The sequence below is a fragment of the Ornithodoros turicata genome, chromosome 10 (assembly GCF_037126465.1).
Source record: "Ornithodoros turicata isolate Travis chromosome 10, ASM3712646v1, whole genome shotgun sequence".
Classification (NCBI taxonomy): domain Eukaryota; kingdom Metazoa; phylum Arthropoda; class Arachnida; order Ixodida; family Argasidae; genus Ornithodoros; species Ornithodoros turicata.
In genome coordinates this window covers 14,884,731-14,900,841 of record NC_088210.1, presented here as the reverse complement: position 1 = coordinate 14,900,841, position 16,111 = coordinate 14,884,731, and the positions used below count along the sequence as shown (strand labels likewise).

The 16,111-nt window shown below is 45.2% G+C and overlaps 1 protein-coding gene and 1 long non-coding RNA gene across 4 annotated transcripts in view; one reads left to right on the top strand and one right to left on the bottom strand.

The window, feature by feature from the left end:
• The window catches only part of LOC135370611 (uncharacterized), a 148,731-nt gene that overhangs the window by 94,748 nt on the left and 37,872 nt on the right, over positions 1 to 16,111 (top strand). Inside the window, exon 3 of one of the 2 annotated variants that reach the window (XR_010415398.1) lies at positions 4,009 to 4,272. The exons of the other annotated variant lie outside the window; for it this stretch is intronic. This is a non-coding gene — a long non-coding RNA (uncharacterized LOC135370611). Of the gene's footprint in view, positions 1 to 4,008; positions 4,273 to 16,111 lie in introns of those variants that run through there. 2 annotated transcript variants of the gene reach the window in all.
• LOC135370610 (ultraviolet-sensitive opsin-like) overlaps positions 1 to 16,111 on the bottom strand; it is a 73,395-nt gene that overhangs the window by 35,050 nt on the left and 22,234 nt on the right. The window lies entirely within an intron of this gene.

The window sequence follows — 16,111 nt, the reverse complement described above, 5'->3', positions numbered from 1 at the left end:
AGCAACGATCGAAAGCAAAACCATATTACTTTTTAAACTTGTAATGTAACAGTTCCTGCCTGAACTCTTTCAGACCAGAGCAATGTAAACAGAGAAACGAGAAAACACCCGTCGGTCAATGAGGCTTTCGGCAGACACTTGAGGCGCCAATTTGAAAAAGAAACAAACAAACGTGGTCGGTGGATTCGAAAGATTCGATTCGCCGTTTTGGGCACTGGATTCCCGCACGGATTCGCACGGGAGGCGTACGCCTTTTTTGTGACACTTATGTCGTTCATAATTGTCACGAAAAGGCGTACGCCTCCCGTTTTCAGCAAATCAGGGAAGGTAACGATATGATTCGAGATTATGGTTGGCTAGGAGCGTGCTATGCGGTGAAGTTCATTTTTAAGAGTGTAGCATCTGATAAAGGGCGTAAAATGGTGATGCTACAAAAGGGCGTACTCCCCGCTCGCTCACCGAATCAGAAGCGGTAATCTTATCATTCGTATGTAGCAGGCAGAACTCTGCAACCTTTTTAGGCGCAACGAATGCGACAACTATTACCTCCTAAAAGGGGTAACTGGCTTCACCCTTTTTTCTAAGAGTGCACCTGTGAGGTCAGCAACAGCGAGCTCTATGATTACCACTAGAGTCATTAATTTAGTGACTCTAATTACCACCACCACGAAAGAAATAAACCTTATCACTTTCCATCTTTCATAATTAAAGTGCATTAGTTAAAATCTATTAGGACAACGCTTCCAGGAAGCCTTTATTGTAACCGAAGAAGAAACAACAACAACAACAAATAAGTGAATGATAATAAAGAAGAAAGGACATTTCTATATCGTAGAAAATTGAGCTGGTAGTTCGCGCGGACACAAAGTATGCAACACGAAGTTTTTTCTTCTTTTTTCGTGTGTTTTACACGTACGTTATAATTTATAATAATAATAATTTATTTATTTCCACATAGCACACCACACATTTTAATTTATTTCCACATTTATAATACATTTCACCCCAAAACGCGCTCACAAACAAACGTCATTCGAAATGAGAACGTTCTCTTGTCTGATTCGTTGAAAATGGAAACTTTTGATGACAACGGGCTGGCAGCAAGACTTCTTATACGGCAATGAAATGAGGTGTCTTGCTTATCGAGTCCGTGCAGGCTTCCCTCCTTTCAACGCCGGCTTGGTCATGTCCTACTTCGTGGCGGAACAACATGACGGCAACGCGTCCACAGTATATATGAGGAGAACCAAACGGGAATGAAAGGAAATGCGCGTTTCGAGTCTAGATTTTATGTGTGAGCGGAAAATTGAGTACATCTGGTGGTATGGTGCCTATACCCAAACAGCACAACCTAGTGGCCCAATATTGGACCAATATTGGCAAAGTCTGCCCAATATTAGACCAAGATTGGACCAATATGTTGGAATATATTGGACAAGTATGGCTAGGAGCGTGCTATGCGGTGAAGCTCTGTTCCTAGAGTTTAAGATTGATTAGAAGTCTCGTGAGCAAACGAACTCTGAGTCATAGTCCTTGGACGAGACCACTTTGCTGGAAAAAGCAGAATTTGGGCTGCGAGTTTTGAAATATCTTCCAGTGAAAGAGCCTCTGGAGGATATCGTAGGATATCGTCCAGCGTACAATTCCTGCACCGTAAGAGGTGTTTTTGCCGCATATATGCACGACAATGAATCAGGATGTGTTCGATGGTTTCGGTTCGCTGACAGCGTCTGCAATTTGCGTTATCCAGAGAGCCAATCTTGTATAACTGTAAGTTGGTGAAAGCGGTTCCTGTTCGTATCCTGAAGAGCAGGGTTGTGTATTCCGGGAAAGTCTTTTAAACGGGAGATCTAGTCGATGATTTTGCAGGATATCAGGGTGCTTGTGCTTGTACTATCTCTTCGGACTACTCTTCGTACTATTCTTTGTGCTACTCTTTGTAATACTCTTTGTACTACTCTTTGTACTACTCTTTGTACTATTCTTTGTACTATTCTTTGTACTACTCTTTGTACTGTTCTTTGTGTTATTCTTTGTACTCTCCTTGTACTACTCGTTGACAAAAATCCAACACTGAAGTTTTCAATTTTGAATTTTTGTCAACGAGTAGTACAGATCAAGCTTTGTGCCTTCCGTGGACGTCGATGAGACCCTTCATCTTTCTTGTGCTGTTACTACTCGTTGACCAAACTGTACGTTTCCGGAATGATGTGATGTGATCGAAAAAAAAAGGGGGGGGGGGAGATTTAAGTCACGACAAAGTCAGAATGGCTAGCTCAGACCACTTAGCCGCAGTTAGTTGAAATAAATAAAAAAAAAGGAGAAAACCCTGTAGTTGGGGAGGCGCGAGACAAACATCCCGAACTAGTGGGAACACTTTTCACAAACATTTCCGGGGTGTTTGAAGTGGTAATGCATGTGACGTACAGCTGTGACGTAATGTGACTTAGGTGATGTACTGCACACATGCTTCGGTCTCTCCACCGTCATGTATGCACGAAGCAAACTCGAAGGAACCGCTTCGCAGTCCATTACAACAGCTCCGCTACATTAAGTCGTCTCGCTAATAGAGCCGGAAAGACATGTAGGTTGCTTCTCCTGCGAACACAATGGCCATGCAGTGAAAGCACGCTTTACAGAAGACTGTCAGTGACGGACGGACACGGCCAACGCTTTGTCTGTCTCCTCTCCGTATTCGTAAATTCCATTCTGCAGGAAGGCAGACACACTTTTTTGAAACCTCACATTTGTCTTAATTGTCACGGGGAGACCGGTGGTGAGCGAGCGTGACAATTACGGCTACCGCGTGTGCGGGAAGTGTTCCATGACGTGATTGGTATCTGGTCCGCACGTGCACTTTATGTAACGCTTTTAGAGGTCGCTTTTATGGCTATGTTTTCGCGCAAGAAGTGCAGTAAAACGCAGCTGAAGTTTCTTCCGAAATTAGTATTCTCAGGGAGAATTTTTGAGTTGTCAAGTTTTGAAAGAGCACACTCTTAAAAATGAACTTTACCACGCAGCACGCTCCTAGCCAACCACCATCCCGAATGACACCGTTCCCTCCTTTGCTTTGTTGAAAACGGTAGGCGTACGCCTTTTTGTGACACTTATGCAGAAATGTTAATTGTCACAAAAAGGCGTACGCCTCCGGTTTTCAACAAATCATGTGAGAGAACGATGTCACTCGGGATTATGGTTGGTTTGGAGCGTGCTATGTGTCGAAGTTCATTTCTAAGAGTGCAGGCTCTAAAATAGTAATTAAATATCATCGTCATCATGATCATCATTTCACCTCACAACGCGCTCCTAGCAAACCAACAACCAGAGTGGCATCGTTCTTTCGCCTTTTAATGACACTTATGCACTCAGAATAGTTAGTGGAGTTTTTTGTGTGCCGTGCGCTCTCGCGGTTGCGCGCATAGGGGATAGCGTTGATGGTTCTGCGCACGCCCACAACAGAAAGAGAGCTTCGCGCAGTGCGCAGAGCCACCAACGCTATCCCTTACGCACGCAAAGGCACTATAGCGTACGATGCACTAATACTCTCCATTGTCACAAAAGGGCGTACACTCCGCTCTTTCCACAAATTAGGTGTGATAACGGTACCATTCTGTGCAGAGGTAGGCCATCAGCGTGTTATGTGGTGACGTTCTCTTTTAACAGTGTTGTGGTGATGATGATGATGATGATGATGATGATATCTATCCCAGTACACCTACACATAGTTAGTTAAAAGGGAAAAATGCACAGGAGAAAGAAAATGGTGCGGCCAGCCATCACTCCGTATGATATCCTTCTCGATCTCTCCTAACAAAAAAATGGAGCCATACGCCTTTTTATGACACTTCGCATTTACGTTAACTGTCACAGAAGGGCGTATACGTCCAGCTCGCTCCTCAAGTGGGGGATAATAACGCTGCTTTTGGAGTGTAGGTGGCGCTGGCCTCTGTGACGTGTACGGCTCTCAGCTTGGCGCTTGAGCAGCTATCTGTATCGTGTTTCTCACAGACTCCCTGGCAGCAAAGGAGGTGTGGGAGCTGGGGCATCTGGTTCCTTTATTTGGCCGAGGAAAAACGGCGCGTGGACGACCCCGAATGATGTTCTCCTCTCACGACCACCCTCTATCGACTTCCATCCGGGGAAATGAGTGTCTACTACACAGATGAAGCCTGCATTCTGAGCCACGCATGAAATGACCACGAGCTCTGCCGACACTCCGTCATGCTCTGGTAGTTAAAGGCACAGTTAACGAAGGTCTAACTGACTCCCGCATTGAACGGATAACCAATGACGTAATCAAAATAATAAGCGAATGAGCGCGCAGCGAGCTGTCTTGGGTTCGCTTTTTTTTCGACAGCCACTTTTGCCCCCGTATTTATTTATTATATTTATTTATTTGAACAATACTGTTCGCCCACGTCATTGTGGGTCATTATATAGAAAGTGGCCGGCATCATATATAGGTAACAGTTTTTTTTTTTCTTACAAACGTATTGATATTTTGTTCTTCTACGATCGCGGCTGGGAGACCAGTCCTCAACTGTACGTGGAAGGAATGAGAGTTTAAAAATGTCTGTGTAAGCTAAAAAAAAAAAGGTTTTAACGCAAAGTGATGTTTATGTCTCGATTTTAAGGCACCGTTCACCAAGAAAGGATAATGAGAATGAAATAAGTGAAAAATCTGCTTTAGACGGAGTACCTAAAAAAATGTTCTTCAATTGGGAGCAACTCCATTCTGTGACACAAACTGGTTACAGATGCATAATGTAACGACCCCGAGACTAGCGAACACGAAGGAAGAGACACAAACACTGTCTGGTCTGTCCCTTCGTGTTCCCTATAGTCTCTGAGGTTTTTACATTATGCATCATCTTCACGAAGCTCGCTTGCTTCGTAGCCATTTGTTCATTGGTTATAGATGTTGTTGTGCGGAAGTCTTTGCATGTCAATCGAGCTACTTTTCTCTGCAGGCTCTGGAGTCGTTTTTCATGACAAATGAGGTACGGGTCCCAAACTATACGACCGTAATCCACAATGGGCAGATTAAGTGTGTTAATATGCTGTTAATCTAACATCATATGTCGAGACGTCCCATAATTTTCGCTTCAGCTGGAGTAGAATTTAGTCCTTCAATGGAGCAAACTGCTGAACGCTTTACTACGTGGACTACGCATACAACGCTCCTCACACGGGAGAGGAGTGAAGTCGTTTTCCAGTTACGTAAGTCTTTTCCAATTGGTCGACAACAGAGCGACGTCACGTCCTGGTGTGCGTACACTCTTAAAAATGAGCTTCCCCGCGTAGCACGCTCTTATAGCCAACCATCATCTCGAATGATATCGTTGTCAGGCCTGACTTGTTGAAAGTGGGAAGAGTACGCCTTTTTTTGTGACAATTATGAATAGCATTAAGCGTCACAAAAAAAGGTATATGCGCCTCTCATTTTCAACAAATCAGGGCAGGTAACGATATCATTCGAGATCATGGTTGGCTACACTCTTAAAAATGAACTTCACCGCATAGCACGTTCTGTGCCAACTATTGCCACGAATGATATCGTTATCTGCCCTGATTTGTTGAAAACGGGAGGCGTACGCCTTTTCTGTGACAATTATGAACAGCATAAGTGTCACAAAAAGTCGTACGCCTCCCGTTTTCAACAAATCAGGGCAGATAACGATATCATTCGTGGCAATGGTTGGCTACACTCTTAAAAATGAACTTCACCACATAGCATGCTCCTAGCCAACCACCATCCCGAATGACAACGTTCTCGCCTCTGATTTGTTGAAAACGGGAGGAGGAGCCTATTTTGTGTCTATTATGCATGGCACAAAATAGGCTCCTCTTCCCGTTTTCAACAAATCAGGGGCGAGAACGTTGTCATTCGGGATGGTGGTTGGCTAGGAGCGTGCTATGTGGTGAAGTTCATTTTTAAGAGTGTAGGAGCGTGCCATGTGGTAAAGTCTATTTTTAAGAGTGTACTTGTCGTCTTCTCTGCTTTCGCGGCGGCTGGACATAGCTCGGACTCGGCATTGACATTGCAATTCGCGGCAACAACTCCGGGAGCTCTCTCCGGTTTGAAATTATTTCGTGTGTTGCATCTATACACCTAACTTACAGCGGAATATAGCGCTAAGGAATAACAGTGGAATATAAGTCTAAGCTCAAAATCAGTCGACGGCTGCATAGTATTCCTTTCCTGCCGAATTCAATTTCTCCATATTTTTAAATTTACTTATCAACTTATCTTATCTCTTTAAAGCTGTCCCGCCACTATGGCGACAAATTGATATGCCTAATTATTTGGGAGAAGAAAAAAGGGGCATTACAAACTACCCGCATATGCGCGCGTTATAAACTACTGAAATACTAGTGAAATGAAAGAGAGCACATGTCACTCAGTTCTATGTATGAAAAGGAAAGGGGGATGCCCCCCCCCAGTCAGAGTTCAAAGAGGGGGGCGGTCACCCCCTTACTCCAACTTTCCGATGCCCCTGTAATTCATAGCATCGTGAAATGTCATAGAGCATGCAGTATAAACAATGCTGGTCGCATCTATTCCTTCTTTTTTTTTTATACATTCAGTCATTCAACGATGTCAACACTTCTCCGTATAGCTAGTGTATCTCTTCATCAATAAACCCTTTTCCATATGAAATGTCACTCGGCGTCGGGTACGGATATGCGTATTTCGCAGTATACCGGGAAACCGACAGCTTCGGCAAACGGCGGCATACACTACAGTCAGAGTTCTGATGGCATGTTTACTCAACCAAAAGATCGTCGCACTGTAGTATCACATCTGCGAAGGGTTCAGTCAATCTCCCAGCCTCGTGCGATGACGGAGTCAAACAATAGGGGACAAAAGAAATAGCATCATCGGCACTGCGCATGCCCGCGTTATGAAATCCCTATTTTATAAAGGCGTGTGCGGGCTAAGGCTGTAACGTACATTAGAACGTTTGCGTTTTCCCACCCCTATTCACCCCCTCCCTTGTCCTGCAGCTCTCTAAGTTGAGTCTCTGCAACGAGAACAGTGGCAGGGTGGTTGGAGTTAACTTGCTTCTGCATCGACGCGCTTTAAAAGGACTGTGAAATGAGTTTTTCTCGTTGTTGTTTCACAGAAGTTGTTGCATTCATTGAACACACAACCGTAGTTTTACGTTCGACGAGTGAACAGTTTGCGCCGCGCCGCGGCGAGTGGCGGGAGGAATGTTATACGGAGGAACTTGACCCTTTCACCACTGTACTCGATTACGTCACCGACTGCGTCACCGCATGGTACGCCCATGATTGGTCGACGCCCCTTTCTGCGAGCCGTGTGCAAACTCAATGTAAGGAGGCACCCAGGAGCACGCGTAGGTTGCAGGCTTAGTGGTTAGCGCGCTGGCCATGTCACGTCGAGACTGGGAGGTACCCGGGTTCGAATCCCGGTGCCGGCTGTGCTGTCTGTGGTCTTTCCTGCGTTTTCCTCGGACGCTGTCAGACATATGTCGGCACAGTTCCCTTAGAAGTTGGCCCTGGACACACATCCCCCCCGACAGCTTTCCCTCCGGGTCTGACGTTGTGACATTGCCCACCTCTGTGACGTAGCCCACCTCTATGACGTCGACAACGGCGAGTTCTTTCATTAGCACTATCAGAACTACGCGCGTGGAAGTTAAAAAGCGAGAGGAGGAATGCGAGGGGAAGGATCCAGGGACGTGGAGTAGATATTTAATCGCGGTGAAAAAATGAAAAATAAAAACTTCCGGGGAAAATTCTCGTGAACAAGTTTCTCGATAGGAGGAACCGTTCAGCAAAAAGTTTATGGGGTGTCCAAAAAACTTTCATAAAATTTCGTAGCCCTTTTAACGAGGAACGACCATAAGCCCGGTTGCACTGCTTTCGACTGTGCGTATTATATATGGTTTCGTCAGATACCGCACATGCAACTCCACGCTCGATGTGAAATGCAAGTATCGCGCAATGCATTGTGGTCAAGCACCGATGAATAGGAAACGCAGGTGCTTTGGACGCCGGAGCGCAGAGCTTCGCTATAAGCGGGTTACTTCGCGACGCGCATTTCATTATAAATCATATCACTTCAAGCTGGCTCAGTTGATACGGAATGAGTTTCCGGTACATTTGGCTATAAACCGGAATACAATTGTGGAGAGTTCGCTGGCACAGCGTTTGTCTCCGTTCCGATTTAACGCAAACGAGTCTATAGAAACGGCGAACTCTATTACCGCGTCTATAACTGCCTGAAATGCTGCGGACGATATATGGGTTTCGTGATTATAAGGTCAGCGCCTATTGGACTATGGTACTGACAAATTATTACGGATACAAATATTACGATACGGGAAAAATACCGGTACAAATATTAGGATAAAAAATACGAAATTTGGCCGCTATAACACGCTCGTGAAGAACTGATCCCGTTATCGCTCCCGATTTGTCGAAAGCGCGAGAAGTACGCTTTTTTGTGACTATTGACATAACTGTACAAGGGTCACAAAAATGCACGTGCCTCCCGTTTCCAACAAATCAGGCTTTTCTCTCTCTCTCTCTCTCTCGTTTCTATAGAGTGTAATTGCATGTGCTTTTGAAACAGGACTTCACCACATAACACGCTCCTAGCCAACCATCATTCTAATTGATATCGTTCTTCCCCCCGATTTGTTGGAAACTGGAGGCGCACGCCTTTTTGTGACACTTATGTATATGTGTTAATTGTCACAAAAAGGCGTACGCCTCCTATTTTCAACAAATGCGGAAAGAGAACGCGATATCATTCAAAATGACTAAGTTCGAGCGTGTTGTGCACTCTTAAAGATGAACTTCACCGCATAGCACGCTCCTAGCCAACCACCATCTCGAATGATATCGTTATCTGCCCTGATTTGTTGAAAACGGGAGGCGTACGCCTTTTTTGTGACACTTATGCTGTTCATAATTGTCACAGAAAAGGCGTACGCCTCCCGTTTTCAACAAATCAGGGCAGATAACGATATCATTCGTGGCAATGGTTGGCGCAGAGCGTGCTATGCGGTGAAGTTCATTTTTAAGAATGTGGGGTGAAGTTCCGCTTTATAGGGCGTAGTCACCCGCATCATTCCGGTTTGTTCAAAATGAGAGGCATACGCTTTTTGTGACACTTTGCACTTGCGTTAATTGTCACAAAATGGTGTACGCCCCGTGCTCTCTCCAAATCAAGAGTGATAGCGGTATCATTGTGTGCAGTCGCCGACCTTGAGTATATGTCAGGCGGTGAAGTTCTGTTCTACCCATCCAACAGGCCTAGATGAAAGACTGGGTTTAGGCTTCTCATCAACTGTCGACCGGTGTTACACATGCTGCCCTAGTTAACACGTTCACGTGCAGCCCTCTAGCGGGCTGGCGGGGCAGTATGTTGAACATCCTCCGACACTACCTTTCTGTTCTTCCCCCTTTTTTTTTTCTGATGAAGAGCGTCCGCTCGAAACGTCAAGGTTCCTAATTATCGTTCTCCCACTTATTTCCCCCTTTTAGGTGCACTATATAGTCCCTGTTTTTACTCTTAATGCCTTCTCTCACATTCTCTGACATCTTGGCTGGCTGCTGCGATTTGCGTCTGCTTCTCTTTCCTCGTTCTACGTGCGAAGGAGGAGGCATTAAGCCTGCTTAGATCCTCCTCTCAATCCTTCGCACGTAGACACATAAAGTCCGCCAATCACAACAGCAGGCCAAGATGTCAGCCAATCGCCGCAGACGATTTTGAAACCCAGGCTTTCTGCGGCTCCCAGTGGCTGCCCATGAGGCTGATGGCGGCTCATTTCCATACCTACGACCGCTGAAAGCGGCGCCGTGATTGGCGGGCTCTTGATTGTTACGTCACGTCGTTCACGCGATCAGGCTTTGTCTCTAGGTGGTGTTGGATCAGCGCCGTGTCTTCTCGTGCACTTCTAACCGTGGGGAATATCCTGCGGCACAGCTACAAGATATTGCGTAGCAGACGACAGCGCCGATGGTGTCGTCTGCTATGTTCTCAATACTCCGGCGCTATGCGAACACTCAACATAAGACGCGGCGAAATTTCAGCCCTGCAAGCAGTTCCTTTCCTTCCCCTTCTTTCTTTTCTCTTTTACTTCCACTAGAATATTCCGTGCAAATGTCGCTTGCGTGAACACACGGTAAGCTTTGTGTTCCACTGACGACACCCTCCATTCTCTCGACCCAACGAAGATGGTGTTTGACGTTTGACACACACGGCCTACATCGCCATTGTGTCAAAGTGAGGCAGCGCACGTGGCAGTACTCTCCGGTAACTGTTTGGGTGGGCGCAAACATCCGTCCATTTTGTGCGTTGAGTCGGTGGAAGCTACGTGAAAGGGGTCTTGATTTTCCTTTCTGATGTCGCTACAAGACATGTACATGTGGCGCGTGAAACAAGTGCCTCTCATTTAGCGGTTTCTCTAAGAACGACATTCGTGAAAGGGAGGCACGCGTGGGAGCAATGATTGCGGTCGTGTGTGGTTTCCTATGGAAAAGGGTGCCCTATGGGAGCATTTGTAGTCGGATATCAATCAAGGAGCCATTGTGTACATTTCGAGCGTTGCGTTTTAGGGATAAGCCCGGTAAAACACGTTTTTACGCCTCCCTCCTCGATTTGCATCGTCGTCACTTAGGGAAAAACCCCGAAAGATCCAGAAAATGGACCTGCCGAAGAGAAAATTCAGTCATCAATACAGGCACTGGAGAACGCTAAACACTGACGCGCATTCAGCAATCAATCAATCAGTCATAGCTGCCTGGCATCTCGTTTACGTCTCAGATACGAGACGAGCTTTTTTTTTCTTATTTTCCACCCGAAAAGCTGCTTATCCACACGGCATAATACCTATATATAGCCCAATTTTACCCTATGAAGCTTGTCATGCGGTGAAGCTGTTTGTTTGTTTGTTTCTTTGTAAGAAAAAAAAAAGAAGTGAAACTGAACTCGTCTCACGACGTGTTCTGTCACTCCTTTCATAAATTCTCCCCATCAAAAAAATAAAAAAACTACTACTCACTACTAGCCGTGTTTTAAGAGTGCAGGTTGAAAGGTCTAGCTACTTAAATACAAACATCAAGGACTGATGGTTTCATAGTTGATAATCAGTGTCCTTCATGCTTGTATTTAGAAAGCTGCTTTCTACGATAAAACCTCAGTTGAGAGTTTGCAGTCGTCCTGTTTACTTCTTTATGTGTCCTTGTCTGCTTGCTACATTTCGCCGTCAGGAACTGTGACCAATTCCGTGTGTGTTTGTTTTGTTGTTGTTCTTTTTCCAGCTTCTTAAATACAAGCATCAAGGACAGGGTAGATAGTCAGTGTCCTTGATGCTTGTATTTAATAAGCTGTTTTCTATGATTATACTTCAGTTGAGAGTCGCGGTGGTCCCGTTTACTTCTTTCTGTGTCCTTGTTTGCTTGCTGCATTTCGCCATCATGAACTGCGACCAATTCCGTGTTTTTCTTTTGTTGTTGTTGTTGTTGTTTTTCTTTTTCTTTATTTTTTATTTTTCATTTTTTTATGGGAAGAGCAAGCCGCCGTAGCGCAGGCTAATTGTTCCCTCTTTTTTTTTTCATAATAAACATATATCCACCCCCTCATATACATAAGGATGCTATGAATTGTATCGCAGCTCTGAACCGTGACAAGACTACATTTCATACAAAGCTATACCGGATGTTCCGCACTATATACCTCTGACAGCAGATACTGCATGGCTCACACTTTCGTGAGCAACATGCCCAATTTGTTTGGCACCTCTTCCACAACATTCTATTTATGGCCCTCACTTTCCCGCGCGCGCGGAAAACCCCAGGCACCCCGTGAGTTACGAGTTTGTGTGCGAACCTCGCGAAGGCGTGTATATACTTGCGTCCCAACAGCATCACTCGTTTCACCCACTTTTCGGTGATATAAAACACACATGGTTTGCGCAGCTGTTCAGCGTTAGGCGTTGAACGAACCTTCGTTTCAAGAGCGGAAGTGTTTATGCGCTGTCGTCTGCGCGCCTCCGCGTATATTTAACCAGAATTTGCCGAACAAAAGCCACCTCTCACGGTGCGCGTTGTATAGGAGCCTCCGACCTTTCACGTTTCATTTGTAACTGTTTGGAGGTTTTTTCAACCGGCTGTGTCCGACAGTTTGGCGGCAGTCGATGGATGTTGTTTACCGTATATGTCCCGTGAAACGATTTTCGCTTTTCGTGAAGTACGGGGTGCTAAAACGCGATATATTTAATATACGTGACATTCTCGGGTATAAACATAAACGAGCCCCCGCCACAACTTCCGGTGCCACGAAGACTTCCGGTCCTCCCGCGACTATAAGGACGCTCGGAACCAGCCGCCATGCAGAATTATATCTTTCGCTTTCCTGATTTGTTAAAAAACGGAAGGCGTACGCCTTTTTGTGGCAATTTGAATTGCCACAAAAATGCGTATACGGCCCCTCTCTCTCTCCTCAAATCCGAAGCGATAGCTGTATCAATCGGCACAGTGGTTGGCGCAGAGCATGTTTTTTTTTGTTTTTTTTTGTTTTTTTTTTGTTTTGTTTTTTTTGGGGGGGGGAGATTTACTGAACGGATTGCACACGGGTACTACGGGTACGCGTTTGTTGTGAAACCGGATGTCGTTTTGGCACCATAATATTTTTCTTCCTAGTTCTCTCACTGGCTCTGTAGAATCTTTGCAGTGCGACCGAATGACGTCAGAATTTATAATAGAAGCATACTTTTTCTGAGCAGCAATTGTCACCAAAGTGCGCGCGATAGTGTAGTACGAGTATGTTACCGTAAACCAACCCAAGCAGCACAACATCTTGGCCCAATATTGGACCAACATTGGCAATATTGGCCCAATCTTCGTCCAATATTGGACCAAGATGCTCTGCTGCTTAAGTTGCTTTACGGTAACATACCACACTATCTTGGTCCAATCTTGGTCCAATACTGGACCAACATTGGCAATATTGGCCCAATCTTCGTCCAATATTGGACCAAGATGCTCTGCTGCTCGGGTTGCTTTACTGTAACATACCACACTATCTTGGTCCAATATTGGACCAACATTGGCAATATTGGCCCTATCTTCGTCCAATATTGGACCAAGACGCTCTGCTGCTTGGGTTGCTTTACAGTAACATACCACACTATCTTGGTCCCATCTTGGCCCAATATTGGATCAAGATGCTCTGCCGCTTGGGTTGCTTTACGGTAACATACCACACTATCTTGGTCCAATCTTGGCCCAATATTGGACCAACATTGGCAATATTAGCCCAATCTTCGTCCAATATTAGACCAAGATGATCTGCTGCTTGGGTTGCTTTACGGTAACATACCACACTATCTTGGTCCAATATTGGACCAACATTGGCAATATTGGCCCTATCTTCGTCCAATATTGGACCAAGATGCTCTGCTGCTAGGGTTGCTTTACAGTAACATACCACACTATCTTGGTCCCATCTTGGCACAATATTGGACCAAGATGCTCTGCTGCTTGGGTTGCTTTACGGTAACATACCACACTATCTTGGTCCAATCTTGGCCCAATATTGGACCAACATTGGCAATATTAGCCCAATCTTCGTCCAATATTGGACCAAGATGCTGCTTGGGTTGCTTACGGTAACATACCACAGTAGCTTGGTCCAATCTTGGTCCCATATTGGGCCGACATTGGCAATACTGGCCTAATATTAGTCCAATATTGGGCCGACACTGCCAATACTGGCCAAATATTAGTCCAATATTGGGCCGACATTGTCAATACGGGCCCAATATTGGGCCAACATGTTGTGCTGCTTGGGAACCAATGCTGGCGGCATCGCTCGTGGTGCCGGTAGTGCAATATTCATCGTGCCTATGCTGAAAAAATCGTGCCTTTTTCGGTCTTATTTAGTGCCTTTTAGGCGCCTAAAACGCGTGTTTTTCTTGCCTTAAAATCCGCTCTCTAGTTATCAGTGTTTTGGAACCATGTATTTATTCGCGACTGCATCACAGGCTTGCCCTCGCAGTCCCACATTTGACTTTGTGTGCTCATTATATTAAATAAAATATTTTGATTGACTGATTGATTGATTGAATCAAGAAAAAAGAACGACAGCATTCTGAATGACAATTGGTTTTGAATTTGGTTACACGGTTCTAAAGTGCGTGGACTTGTTTTAAGAGTCAGAACAATGCCATGCAAGCAGGCCCGCTGTCCGCGCTGCTCCTTGTTTCCCTCTCTTCCCTACTGCACGTGCAGCGACCTCATTGGTCTATCTCCCAAACGTGGGGGGGGGGGGTGACAGCTCAAGGATTCGCGCACGTGGTTTGTTCTGTTGACCCGTGCGACGTACCGTTATAGCTCACCATAGTACCGTGCCGGTCTATAAATGGCCCCTTATTGCTACCTTGTGATTGGACAGACTATTTGTCACGTGGTTCCCTCCAAATTTTATCCCTCTCAGACAGAGAGACTGTCGTGGCGTATTGCATAACAAATTCCTTTTCCTTTCCTCGTATGGCCTTTTCTCCCGTTGTTACAGGCTGTAAACTGCTTTGCACGTCTGCACGTTTACGACTCCATTTTGTGCCCTTATTTCGTATTGTTACTCCTTCCAGCTTGTATCCACGCCACATTTTCCTGCTTGGTTGATATATGCTTGACTGTGCTATCAATTTTGTCACCTTCTGGAGTGCTGACTCTGCAAGAAAGCTATCATCAATAAAGCTATGCCTCACGCGAATACGCGCTCGAGTTGGTAAGAAACGAGAAAAAAATCTGCAGCGCGCGAATGATAAAATCGTGTCGGACTTGAGGCGTCCGAGTTGAGAAGGAAATGTGATGTAGTCAGCAGGACAAACCACAGATCTGAAAGCTCCGACTTACGACTCAGACACACATTGGCTTCTTGTCAAGATTCATAATGATTTCTTATACGGTCACGCAGTCGTGGTTATATCTCGCGACGATGACCTGATCGAATTATCGACCTCTTTCATTCTCTCATATTGCCTTCATAGGTCCTGACTTCGACGACACCGCAGCATATCTCACTGTCTGCGATCGTAACTAGATTAGAAACTCGACGCAACGATCTTCATTCGTACTCAGAATTCTCTCACAATTTCCTTTCATCTCTGTTTCTGCGGACGACGAACCCGCTATAGTAGAAAGACGATGCCCTCTCACTCCAACGTCACTTTCAGCATTCTGTAATCCTCTTGAAAGATGAAAGATCCCTCCAGATGAGAGAGAATATACAGCATTCTCGCAACAACTCAGAACGCGGCGCAATGTTCATGATGGGGGCCAGGTTTCATACGGTCTTGTCTCATTTTTGTCAGGGTACCATTTCGGTCCCAGACCATCTTTTTGGTCAAGAGGATTATTATACTTGAGGTTTCATCTCGCTCAAAATGAATGTCATTTCGGTCAAGCAGTAAAACGGAAGAGTATATAGAGTGTGGAAGGGGAAAGAATGCAATTGAAGTGTCAGCCCTGACGGATGATGGACTGTATGAGGAGTTGCTGCAAATAAAAACAAAGCATGTAATTCCTGTAGCTTGCTGGTAACTTGCTTACACTAAAGAATATCCAAAAGATGTCAATAGACAGGCAAATTTCATTTTCCTAAGGGATAAGGAATGTCAAAAGGTGCCACTCAGTGCTGCAGACCGTTCTCATCATCTCCGTTCTTCTCTGGTCATCATCTCTTTGTTTTTTCTCATCATATGTTTGTACTTTCTGTGTGGGCAGCCAGTTCGACTTCGTCGAAACTCACATCGCCATTTTTTTTTTCTTTATCACATCACCGTCACTATCACCGCTGCAGAACGTTTATGGACAGAGACATAAAAAGGCGGCTGCTCGCGTTAACAGCGGTATTGCATCACCATAAGACTGTATCGCTCGTTACTGAGCTACGAAACGAGCGAAAATGACTTCAACCATCACGCGGCAAAATGCCCGCAGTTCTATGTCAAACCCCAACGACTGTAACCCCCCGAGCACAGCCAACGCCATCATTATTTAATTAGTCGAGGCAACTGTCTCGAGACGAGAAGCCACAAATTGTCATTATCATTAGTGAAGCTGTGAAAAA